The sequence below is a fragment of the Kogia breviceps genome, chromosome 5, assembly GCF_026419965.1.
Source record: "Kogia breviceps isolate mKogBre1 chromosome 5, mKogBre1 haplotype 1, whole genome shotgun sequence".
Taxonomy (NCBI): domain Eukaryota; kingdom Metazoa; phylum Chordata; class Mammalia; order Artiodactyla; family Physeteridae; genus Kogia; species Kogia breviceps.
The window spans coordinates 136,060,186-136,072,878 of record NC_081314.1 but is presented as its reverse complement, the minus strand read 5'-3'; the positions used below and the strand labels follow the sequence as shown (position 1 = coordinate 136,072,878).

The 12,693-nt window shown below is 41.8% G+C and overlaps 1 pseudogene; it reads right to left on the bottom strand.

The window, feature by feature from the left end:
• Positions 1 to 459: 459 nt before the first annotated feature.
• Positions 460 to 1,782, bottom strand: LOC131757816 (14-3-3 protein gamma-like; annotated as a pseudogene).
• Between the last annotated feature and the right edge of the window lie 10,911 nt (positions 1,783 to 12,693).

Genomic DNA, 12,693 nt, shown 5'->3' with positions numbered 1-12,693 from the left:
AAACCAGTCTCTGGTGTCAAAAAGGTTGGGGACCGCTGTGGTAGAGTATACCCTAAAAAAAATGCACAGCTAAAACAGATGAGATAGAAAGTACCCCCAATCCTTACTGGAGCCACAAGACTTATTGAATGAGGGCCATTCCATTTAAGTATTCTTTTCATCTTAAAACCCTGTTCTCTAGCAAGAAGTTAAAGACAGCGCCACGTGCATGAAGCTACATAACAGCCCATATGCCAATGCGAGGCTGCTATTCCAATACAAACACAAGCTACCCTGACTTTCCACTAGTGGAATTTTAGCAAAAATGTCAAAGAGGTGATCAAAGACAGGACAGGTCATGGGTTTCTCCTTAGGAAGCTCATCCCTCCCTTACCCTCCCCCACCCAACACTCAACTCATGGTAAAAAATAAAGACCGCAGTAGTAACATCAGCATGTCCTGCCAGTCCACCTGGGGGCCTTAATTGTTGCCTTCTCCCCTGTCATTGTCTTGCTGATTGCTTGTCTAGAGCAAGAGGTTGTTGCAGAGGGGCTTCATGATGAGTATGGAGTCCCCATAGGAGTCCTGTTGAGAGTGTCTAGAGCTCGGTGATGGTGTCATCGAGAGCACTCTTGGCCAAGTGGCAGGCTTGCTCTGGGGCACTCTGGATTTCATAGTAGAAAATGGAGTAGTTAAGGGCCAAGCCTAATTTAATGGGGTGAGTGGGCTGCATTTTCTCCTTGCTGATCTCATAGGCATCGCTATAGGCTTTCTCAGATGACTCCACAATGGTCGCTCTATTCTCTCCAGTGGTGAATTCGGCCAGGTAGCAGTAATAGTCCCCTTTCGTCTTCAGGTAAAACACTTTGCTCTCACACTAGGTCTCACTGCAATTCTTGATCAGGTAGTTATCCAGCAGGCTCAGCACATCCTGACATATCACCTCCAACTCCTCCATTTTTTCCCGGTAAGCATGGACAATCTCTATCTTTTTCTCATTACCATTTACAGACGTCTTCTGCTTAGTGCTAGTAATGACCGTCCAGGAAGAATGGTGTGCCCCAACTGAAGCAGAATCTGGTCTTTGTACCCCGACACCAAATTAAATCTTGGAGACAGAGTTTTGAGTGAAGTAGAGAAGAATAGCTTTATCACTTTGCCAAAGGGGGCCACAGCGGGCTAATGTCCTCAAAACTGTGTGTCCTGGCCTGAAGGACGAAGTGAGGAGTTTTATAATAATGGTTTAAAGAGGGCGTGATCAGCTCTTGGACATTCTTCTGACTGGTGTGAGGTAAGTAGGAATCAGCATCATCAACCTTCTGGTTCCAACCAGTCTGGGGTCTCTGTGCTTGTGGGCAGCAAACCATTAACTTCTCCCACCTGGTGGGGGTTTCAGTATCTGCAAAACAGCTCTAAGATATTGTGATGTGTATCCCTTGATGGGGAGCCAAGACCCTGCCCCAAGGCTGCACTATTGTTTCTTTTGACTGTTCCTCCCTTGTCTCTGGATCCCCCTCCCTTCCCTAATTAGCAACTGTTTCAACCTGCCCATTGGAACTCAGGGTAGATCATGGAGGCTGAATGAAGCCTATTTCCTGTAATCAAAGAAACGGGGGACACAGAAAGGCTCTTGAGCCCAGGAGCCCCATGGGTCCTTCTCGGTTTCTCAACTCCAATCTTGTAGGCCACTGAGAGGAGGTTTCTTTCTTCATTGGACAGTGGCTCATTCAGTTCTGCCATGGCCATGTCATCATAGCGCTCTGCCAGCCTGGCTTTCTGCACTAGTTGCTCGTGGTCCACCATCTTCATGGGCTGGGTTGGGCCGGGCCAGAAGACCTGGGCAGACTGAAGGGCTCAGAGGGCAGCTGCAGTGCAGCTGGAGTCCCTGTGCCAGTGGGACCAACCCATGAAGAGAGCGGCTGAGGGGACAGTGGCAGAGTAGGGGCCCAAAATAATTTTTTTACGAGAGAAAAAAGGAAGACTAAATGGCAAAGTTTGTTCCCTTACATGTTATGTGCACATTATTTTCCAATTTCTGGGCCTCCTTCATCTTTCTGATCTCTAAGGAAACTATATATTATTTATAGAACTATGAAGTTATAAAATAAATAATTAAAATAAATAATTAGATATGACTCTTTCTTTCTAAAAATGAAGCTCACTAATAATATTCTCATGATAAGGGGTTGGAATCACCCTACTTAGCCATTTATATCAAAACCAATTTAAAAAATACCAGCAATAGAAATATATCATATAATATTAGTAATGGTTTCAGATAGAATCTTACAATATGAAAACTGGTTTTACACTCTAATTTTACAGATGATGAAACCAAGACTTAGAGAATAGTGTTCCAAATAGCCCCATGAGTGGCAAAGCCTAGGCTAGAACCTAGAACCTTTCATCTCCATCTCTCACTTTCCATTGTGCCACCCTCTTTGTTACATTTTTATAGATGTGGTATGAACATGAGTAAAAGCAAGAGATATTTCATTTTCATAATGGAAGAATGACAACTCTCCTTTGCTTTCTCTGTTAGTGAGTTTCCTAATTTTGACTTCTGATCTGTATGCTGAATGGCAGTTCTTTTCCTCTTGGCTGGAATTCAAAGGGCTAAAATTAGCAAGTGAAAACTTGAAGCAACATCCACTTATTCTCAATGAGATTACAGTCAAGATGCTTGTTGCATTGATTAAGAGATGTAACTCTAAGAGGAAAGAGCAAAAATAAGTCCAAAAGTTCTAGAGTGGAAAATTGAGAGACTCCAGAACAAGATGACAACATAGCAGGCTCCTGAATTTCTTTCTTCTTACAGACACACTGAATGTATGGCTACATGAGGAGAAATTCCCTCTGAGAGAAATCCAGAGACTAGCTGAGTGACTCCTACACATCAGGGGAATGAGAGAATACCCACATCAAAACAGGTTGGAAAGGTGGAGATATACTTGTGCCATAAACCCCATCTGTAGCACAGTGCCATACAACCTGGAGAGAACCCCTAGCTCCCAGTTTCTCCCTGAAGAGCTGATACCTGTGGGCCTCCTGGGCACAAAAGCCTTTCTGTGTTCCTCATTTCTTTGATTACAGGAAATAGGCTTCATTCAGCCTCCATGAACACCCCTGAGTTCCAAGGGCAGGTTCAAACAGTTGCTAATTAGGGAAGGGAGGGGATCCAGAGACAAAGGAGGAACAGTCAAAAGAAACAATAGTGCAGCCTTGGGGCAGGGTCTTGGCTCCCCATCAAGGGACATATATAACAATATCTTAGAGCTGTTTTGCAGATATTGAAATCCCCACAAGGTGGGAGAAGTTAATGGTATGCTGTCCACAAGCACAGAGACCCTAGATTGGTTGGAAACAGAAGGTTGATGATGCTGATTCCTACTTACATCAAAACCAACCAGTCAGAAGAATTTCCATGAACTGATCACGCCCTCTTTGACCAATTACTATAAAACTTCTCACTACCCTCTCCAAGGGGGAACACACAGTTTTGAGGACATTAGCCCGCTCTGGCCCCCTTTGCCTGGCAAAGCAATAAAGCTGTTTTTTTTTTTCTACTTCAACCAAAACTCTGTCTCTGAGGTTTAATTCAGTGTCAGGGTACAGAGGCCAGATTCATTTTCAGAGTGAAGGGTTTGGACTGAACATCTAGCACCCCAACTTTTAAGGTTCCTGCTTGTGGGGTGGACACCCCAAAAAACAAGCTCTGAAAGCCAATGGTGCTTATGTTCATGAACTTGACTATAGCAAACAAAGAAGCTGTTCTTAAAGGGAGCATGAGCACTTAATGCAGTGATTCCCCCAGGACTCAGCATAGAGGGAGCAGACAGAAACACCCATCTCCCAGTCTTTCCCTGAAAGGAGTTTGACCGCGTACTTTACAAGCTGCTGCCTAAGGATCCAGTTTTCTAAAGAGCATACATCCAGGTGCTGACTGCAATCCTCCCCCGGAGCCTGAAAGAACCAGTGGACACTTTCCCATCTTCTCCCTCTGGCTCATTCTAACAATAAAACCAAGTCATCAGTAGCTCCCTGGAAGGAGCCTGTCCACACATCTAGCACCCCACCTACTATGGCTTCCATCTGAGGGACAGGCCTGCAAATCACCTAGCTCTGATAGCTAATGGGGCTTGCATTCACAAATCCCACTGGACTATAAAAAAATTTTTTTAAATTGAGATATGTGACATAAAATATTATATTAGTTTCACTTGTACAACTTAATAATTCAATATTTGTATATGTTGTGAAATGATCACCACAAATCTAGTTAACATCCATCACCACATGTAGCTACAAATATTTTTTCCTGCAATGAGAACTTTTAAGATCTACTCTCTTGGACTTCCCTGGTAGCAAAGTGTCTAAGAGTCTGCCTGCCAATGCAGGGGACACAGGTTTGAGCCCTAGTCCAGGAAGATCTCACATGCTGTAGAGCAACTAAGCCTGTGTGTCACAACTATTGACCCTGTGCTCTAGAGCCCACAAGCCACAACTACTGAGCCTGCGTGCCACAACTACTGAAGCCCACGCGCCTAGAGCTGTGCTCTGCAACAAGAGAAGGCACCACAATGAGAAGCCCACACACTGCAACAAAGAGTAGCCCCCACTCGCCGCAACTAGAGAAAGCCTGTGCGCAGCAACAAAGATCCAACATAGTCAAAACTAAATAAATAAATTTATATTTAAATAAAAGATCTACTCTCCTAGCAACTTTCAAATACACACTACAGTATTATTAACTATAGTCACCATGTTGTATATTATATCCCCAGGACTTATTTATTTTACAGTTGGACGTTTGTACCTTTTGACCACCTTCATATATTTCACTAACTACCATCCCCTGCTCTAGTAATAACCAATCTGGTTTCTGTATCTGTGAGGTTTTTTTTTTTTTCAGATCCCTTATATAATTGAGATCGTACAGTGTTTGTATTTCTCTGCTGACTTATTTCACTTAGCATAGTACCCTCAAGTTTCATCCATATTGTGGCAAATGGCAGGATTTTCTTATGTATTTTATGGCTGAACAATATCCTGATATATATCTGACAATTTCATTATCCATTCATCTATCTATGTGCACTTAAGTTGCTTACAAGTCTTGGCAGTTGTAACTAATGCTGCAATGAGCACAGGGGTACAGGTGTCTTTTTGAGTTAGTGTTTTCACTTCTTTCGGATAAATACCCAGAAATGGAATTGCTAGATCATATGGTAGTACTATTTTTAATTTCTGAGGAATCTCCATAGTGTTTTCCATAGTGGCTGCCCCAGTTTACATTCCCACCCACAGTGAACAGGGTTGTCTTATCTCCACATCTTCACCAAAACTTGTTATTACTTTTTTTTTTGATAATACCTATTGTAACAGGTGTGAGGTGATATCTCATAGTGGTTTTGATTTGCATTTCCCTGATGATTAGTGATGTCACACATCTTTTCCTGTTGTCCATTTGTACATCTTCTTTGGAAAAATGTCTATACAGATCCTCTGCTCATTTTTGCATCAGATTATTTGTTTGGTATTTGGTTGTAGGAGTTTTTTATATATTGTGGATATTAACTTTTCAGGTATGTGATTTGCAAATATTTTCTCCCATTCCATAAGTTGCCTTTTCACTTTACTGATGATTTCCTTTACTGTGCAGAAGTTTTTAGTTTGATGTAGTCCCACTTGTTTATTTTTGCTTTTGTTGACTTTGCTTTTGGTGTCAAATCCAAAAAATCATCAAGGAGCTTATTGCCTATGCTTTACTGTTTCTAGAAGTTTGAACATAAACTTGTTCAAGTCTTTATCCGTTTTGATTTCCACTTTGAGTTAATTTTTGTTTATGGATTAAGATAGGGGTCCAGTTTCATTCTTTCACCTGTGGCTGTCCAGTTTTCCCAACACCATTTATTGAAGAGACTGTATATTCCTTTCCCCCATTGTGTATTCTTGGATCCTTTGTCATAAATTAATTGATAATATATGTACAGGTTTATTTGTGGGATCTCTCTTTTGTTTGAATGATCTATGTGTCTGTTTTTATGCCAATACCATACTGTTTTGCTTACTATAGCTTTTTAATATAATTTGAAACCAGGGAGTGTGATACCTCCAGCTTTGTTCTTTCTCAAGTTTGCCTTGGCTATTTAGGGTCTTCCATGGTTCCATATAAATTTTTGACTTGTTCATTCTATTTGTGAGAAAAATGCCATTGGAATCTTAAAAAAATTGCATTGAATCTATAAATTGCTTTGGGTAGTATGGACTACCCAAAATTTTAACAGTGTTAATCCTTCCAACTTATGAGAATGGAATATCTTTCCATTTATTTATGCCATCCTCAATATTTTCATCAATGTCTTACAATTTCCAATGTACAGGTCTTTCACCTCCTTGGTTAAAGTTATTCCTACATATTTTGTTCTTTTTGATGCAATTGTAAATTGGATTGCTTTCTTAACTTCTCTTTCTGATAGTTGGTTATTAGTGTATAGAAACACTACCAGTATTTGTATACTGATTTTGTATCCTGCAACTTTGCTGAATTTGTTTGTTAGTTCTAACAGCTTTTGGGTGGACTCTTTAGGATTTTCTATATATAACATCATGTCATCTGGAAATAGAGACGGCTTTGCTTCTTTCTTTTTGATGTGCATCCATTTCATTTCTTTTTCTTGCCTAGTTCCTCTGACTAGGACTGCCAATACTTCATTAAATAAAAGTGGTGAGAGTTGATATCCTTGTCTTGTTCCTGATTTTAGAGAAAAAAGTTTCAGCTTTTCACCATTAAGTAGGATGTTAGCTGTGGGCTTGCCATATATATGGCCTTTATTATAATGGGAAACATTCCATCTATACCCAGTTTGTTGAGAGTTTCTATCATGAGTAGAAATTGAATTTTATTCTAAAACATATTTATTAACACTAGTATATTTCAATAATTTGTGTGAATTGTGCCTGAAAAATTACAGAACATGCCCTGATGTTCTACAGTGGGGAGGTGTGTCTTCAGCCTAGACACCAAGGAGGAAGTGTTTCTTTCCCACTGAAAAGAATTCAAACACCCCTCTTATTTCCACAGCAAACAGAACTCCAATCACAGCAGGAAAACAAATGCAGTTGGTAAAAGAAGAACAGAGGTTAGTGGGACCCAGAGCTGCAGTCTGGGGCCAACATATCCCTAAGGAGGCAGCAAGATTTTGGCAGATACTGCAGAGCAATAAATATTTCCTTAGAAATAAGTTGATGAAGATTGAGTGATTGACTAGAACTGCCTTAATGAGGTCCTTGAAGCAAGAAAAAGAGACCCTAATGCAAGAACCTTGCTGGGCACAAAGACAGCACAAACTGGAAGATAATTTTCTCTGAGGAAATGGAGATAATCATTTATTAAAAATTATCATGTGCTGCCGAGTCCAAGCTTGCTCTGCTCACTGAATGACAGGCCAATAAATTGGGAGAGGAAGTGTTGAGGCAAGGAATAGTGACTTTATTTGGAAAGCTGGGTGTCCAAGAAGATGGCGGACTAGTGTCCCAGAGTACCATCTTATTGGGGTCTGGATGCCAGTTTCTTTTACAGTACAGAGAGGTGGAGGAGGTGAGGAAGTAAAGTGAAAAAGGCCACTAGTCTTGCAAAATATCTCCTGGCTTGGCCAGCATCGAGGGAGGGGATGTGTTAATTTCTTCTCTTCTGCGGCTGTTCACAGGTGGGCAGAACATCTCCCTGGGAGCTGAACAAAGGAACTTTAGCTTAACATTGGGCAGAGGGTCAGTGTTCCCCAGGCAGGCCATTATGTATTCTTACAGCTACAGACAGCAATGATTATAATAACAAAAGCAATGAAAAGCAAAGGTTAAAGTAAAAGAAACAGATTCAACATGGAGTTGGATTTTGCTCTTCCCTGTTACAATTGCTCTTATGAAGACCCACTATGGCTTATTCTGGAGAAACCGGGATTTGTAGATTCTTTATAGTTGCTTAGCAGGGATAATAATCTTAGGATATTGAGTCAATGTGCTTTCATTCTTGAGAATCCCTGCTTCCACATTAAAGTGGGTTGAGCTGTCTGGGATGCAGACTTGGGAAAGAGGTTTGAAGGTTATAATGTTTATTATGAAGAGTCCATGGGATGGCTCTGAGGGCGGGGGCAGCAGGAAGCAGAGTTGAGCAGTCTCTGCAGCTAGGATGACCCTCTAGCATTGTGCCAAGTAGGGTTGAGGTGGCCTGGCCTTTGTACTACTATATTGATCAATCACTGGATGTGAGCATGACCTTGGGTGTGTCTCCACCTCTGAGTCAGTCCTAGAGGGGATACAGTGGAAAGCTGTGTGCCCACCATACTCCCAGAGGCTGGGGTCCAAGTCTGCCCATGCATCCTGGTGCTAACTCTACATGCTACCTCGGGTTCCTGTTGCAGAGGCTGCCCATCCCCTGTCTTTAGTGCCCAGACCTCCACTGTGGGCTGTCCTCCCACAGTTAGAATTGATACAACTGCCAGCTTTTCGTTGAACCACTGAAAGCAGCTTTGCTCACAAGAGAGACCAGTTGAAAATGCCCCCCACCCCCATCTTCCAGCAGCTTTTAATTACTGACTCTTGGGAATGAAGAAATGCCCCAACTTCTTGGCCTCTCAGTGATATCATTTTGATGCGTGCGTTTTACACAGTTCCTCGAGTTTCCATGTGAGATTAAGCTTCCATCACCCACTACAACAACTGTCTTAATAATACCCTTTATTGGCTATCTCCCTTTCCCATTCTCAGTCCCCCGCTCTTCTGTCAGTGTTCCCAGGCCCTCCCAAGTAAACTACTTGCACCCAAATCCTTGTCTAAGCATCTGCTTTGGTGAGAATCCAAACTAAAGAGTTCCCCATAGCAAAAAAAAAAAAAAAAAAAAAAAAAAAAAAGCTTGGTAGACTCATAGACTCAGAGGACGTAGTTTCTTTCATTAAGTCTGATCTGTGGAGATTAGTGCAGCCTAAAAGCAAGAGGATATAATATAAGGAAAACCTACTATTTGGTGCAATGAAATATCAAAGGAAAGGGTGGAGGGGAACGTTGAAGACACAAGTTCTCATCTTCCCCTTCTCAAGGTAGAAGTCTATAGCATGGGGGACATATGGACATATCCAGATGCTGTTGGAGAAATATAATTAAAAACTAAATCTCTCCCAACCCAGAAAGCGTCTCCACAAATGTAGAAGAGAAATAAAACAATTTACTATTGAATAAGCATTAAACCAGAATGGGGTGCGTATGTATCACTGACGATCTGTGAAGAGATTGCAAAGATGGAAAGACATCATTTTATAGAGCCAAGCAGATACCACCCATCCCATGCACAGTCTCAAGATAAACAATAATTACTCCTCTACTCCTCCTGACAGCACCACTGGTCCCACGTAGATTATCCTAGATTCACCTGGTAACTGAACCTGGTAATTAGCCATCTGTGTTAGCTAATTGGCTTTATTCAAAGGAAAAAAATCAACTTCTCACATCTTCATGACAGGAGGTAGTTTTGGAGTGAGCGAGCCACCAGCTAAAGTTAGGCTCCCGCCAAAGTTAGGCTCCCACCCTCTCACAGAAATTAGGAGATGGGGCACTTAAGAAAGACATTCCTGGGTCATAAAGCTGACAAGAGGCTTATTTAGCTTTTAAAAAGATTTACATATGTTTCAAAGAGGCAGAGAAAGAAGTTGAGAATTACAAGTTTTCTAAACTAAATGCTCTAAGAAAAATGAGCTCTCTTCCCTATTTTCAGCAGAGAAATTAAGCATATTATTTTATTTAAATTTGCCCTTACAGTATGTGGGAACCCCAACACCTGAGGGATCTTCCTGGCAGGGGAGAGTCACAGGTTGTTCTAGCTGATGCTCCAGTGAACAAGGGGGGAAATTGTGGGAGACAGAGGGGACCAGGGAGTAGATCAAGCTGCCCCTGGTCAACTGTTGCAGGGCTTTGGCTTTTACTGTGAGTAAGGTGAAAATTCATTAGAGTTTTCACCAGAAAAGGGATGGGGTCTGACTTCCATTTTCGAGTCACTTATAAAATTGGTAGGTACTGACTGAGCAACTGTTTATTCTCAGAACTCCCGTGGGTGCTAAAGGAGACACAGAAGAAACAAAGCTTCATCTTGAGGTTGCCTGCTATGCCGATAAGGAGAGAATGGGGAAAAACAGCCACTAAATAGGATGAGTTCATACAGATTTATCTGCCCAAAGGACAGCAGTCAGTGTACAGAAAAGTCTAGAAGAAAAGAAAGCAGAGTCAAGAGAAGATGATGAAGACCGGAAGAGTCACAGAAATCATCCAGGAGAAGATGGGATTTGAGCTGTACTTTGAAGGATTCTAATAGTGGGGTGATGGAGATGCAAACAGCATAAATTAGAGGTCGGGGTCACCTTGAATAGAGACTGTTTGGAGTAGGTTGAGAAAAATTAACAAATTAAGATCATAGAGATGCAGTGGAGACCAGGTGTTACTGATAAGGAAGTATAATGAACAAACCTTCAAGGAACTGACTAGTAGAAACGGACCCATTCCCTGCTCTGATATCCTTACTTCTAGTGGAATACAATAGCCATACATTTGTATGATGGCCTTCTCCTTGTTACTTCTTACCAATTAGTTAGGTTTAATAAAATTATAACAATTACTTTTAGTTATAACAATTACTTTTAATTACTCTGCCATTCCTTCCTTATCCCATCTCGCTCTCTATCCTTAGGTAAAATCTCACCCCCATTAATGGGTGAAATTTAAATAACTTGGGACCTTTAAGCAAAATGCAGTTTTGCTGGCAGGATGAGGGCTTCAAAAGAGACAAGAATAGAAATTGTCATGGTTCATTTTATGTGTCAGATTGACTGGGCTTCAGGGTGTCAGCTATGTGGTTAAACATTATTCTGGGTGTTGCTGTGAGGGTTTTGGGGGTGAGATTGACATTTTAATGGGTAGATTGAGTAAAGCAGGTTGCCCTCCCTCCTGTGGGTGGGTCTCATCCAATCCAAGCAGAAGGCCTGAAGAGAACAAAATGGATGACTTCTCCCAAGCAAGAGAGAACTCCTCTGGCCTGGCTGCATTTGAACTGAGACATTAGTTTATTCCTGCCCTTAGACTCAAAGTGGCTTTTCCAGGGTCCTGAGCCTGCTGGTGTATGGACGAGAGCTACACCATTGGTTCTCCTGGGTCTCTAGCTTGCTGACTCACCCTGAAGATCTTGGGACTTGTCAGCCTCCATAATCATGTGAACCAATTCCTTATAATTCCTTAAAATTAACAAACATAAATATACATATTACATATATATTGAGGGACAGAGTATATTCATATATTCTCCCTCTCTCTCTCTCTCTCTCTCTCTCTCCCCCTCAGGATACAGGAATAGAGACACAGACGTAGAGAACAGACATGTGGACCCAGCGGGAGAAGGAGAGAGTAGGATGAATTGGGAGATTAGGTTTGGCATAAATACACTACCATGTGTAAAATAGGTAGCTAGTGGGAACCTGCTGTATAGTACAGGGAGCTCAGCTCATTGCTCTGTGATGACCTAGATGGGTGGGATGGGGTGGGGGATGGGAGGGGGGTCCAAGAGGGAGGGGATATGGGGATATATGTATACATATAGCTGATTCACTTTGTTGTACAGCAGAAACTAACAGAACATTGTAAAGCAATTATACTCCAACAACAACAACAACAAGATATAGCTTGTTGATCTTTTCTGGAGAACACTGACTAAAACAGAAATGCATCTGAAACCATTCCTTCTTCTGCTTTGTGATGTGAGTCACCAAAGAATTGAGGGCAGGGAAAGCGGGGGACTGCTGGAGAAGATATTAGAACACCAGGACTTATAAAAGAAGCTCAGGGCTTCCCTCAGGCACAGATTAGGGTATCTCCTATCCACGTGGTGTGACAAATCTCAGGGAGTCAACAAAACCTCTCATGATTCTTCTAGGGAATGTCCTCTGTCACTTTGGAGCCTAAGGGGCTGAGACTAGAGGGAAAGACACGCACTGTACCAGTAACAACTGGGGACAGCTGGGGGAGCCACGTGGTGTGACACAGGATTCCAGGAAGGGTGACAAACCTGCCTGCATATGGGGTGGGGCAGGGCACGGAAGCCCTTGGACACAGGGCTAAGGACATGTTCCTGTAAAAGTTACAAAGAGAATACCACTTATATCGAATGCTCGCAGAATAACAGACACTGTGCCGAGAGCTTTCTGTCCATCATCTCACGCTATCCTTGCAACAATTTTAGAAGGAAAAATTACTGCCCCCCATTTCTCAGATGGGAAAACAAAGATCGAATGAGGTTAAGTGAGAAGTTATAGGTAAAGAGATTAGGGGTCTGAGCCTCTAAGAATAGCTTGGAAGGATTAAGTGAATCATCCTGGGAAATGTGAAGAGCTAAGTGTCCAGCATGTAAAAAGAACTCAATAAATGAAAATGACTGTTTCCATATTGTCATCAGCCTCACCATTATTCCTATTTCTTCTTCCATTACAAATACTTTCTCAACCAAATTTCCCTGGCTCTAATAAGGCTACAATGCTAAAGAGATTACTCTATATTGGCCTTTAAATTCAAAGCTACCTGAAAGTGTCTTTCTTATGATGTTTTCTGCCAGAGATATAAGAGGGATTTGAGAGTCTCCTTAGCCTGAGAAAGAAACAAAGATCACTCTCCAGTCAGGATTAG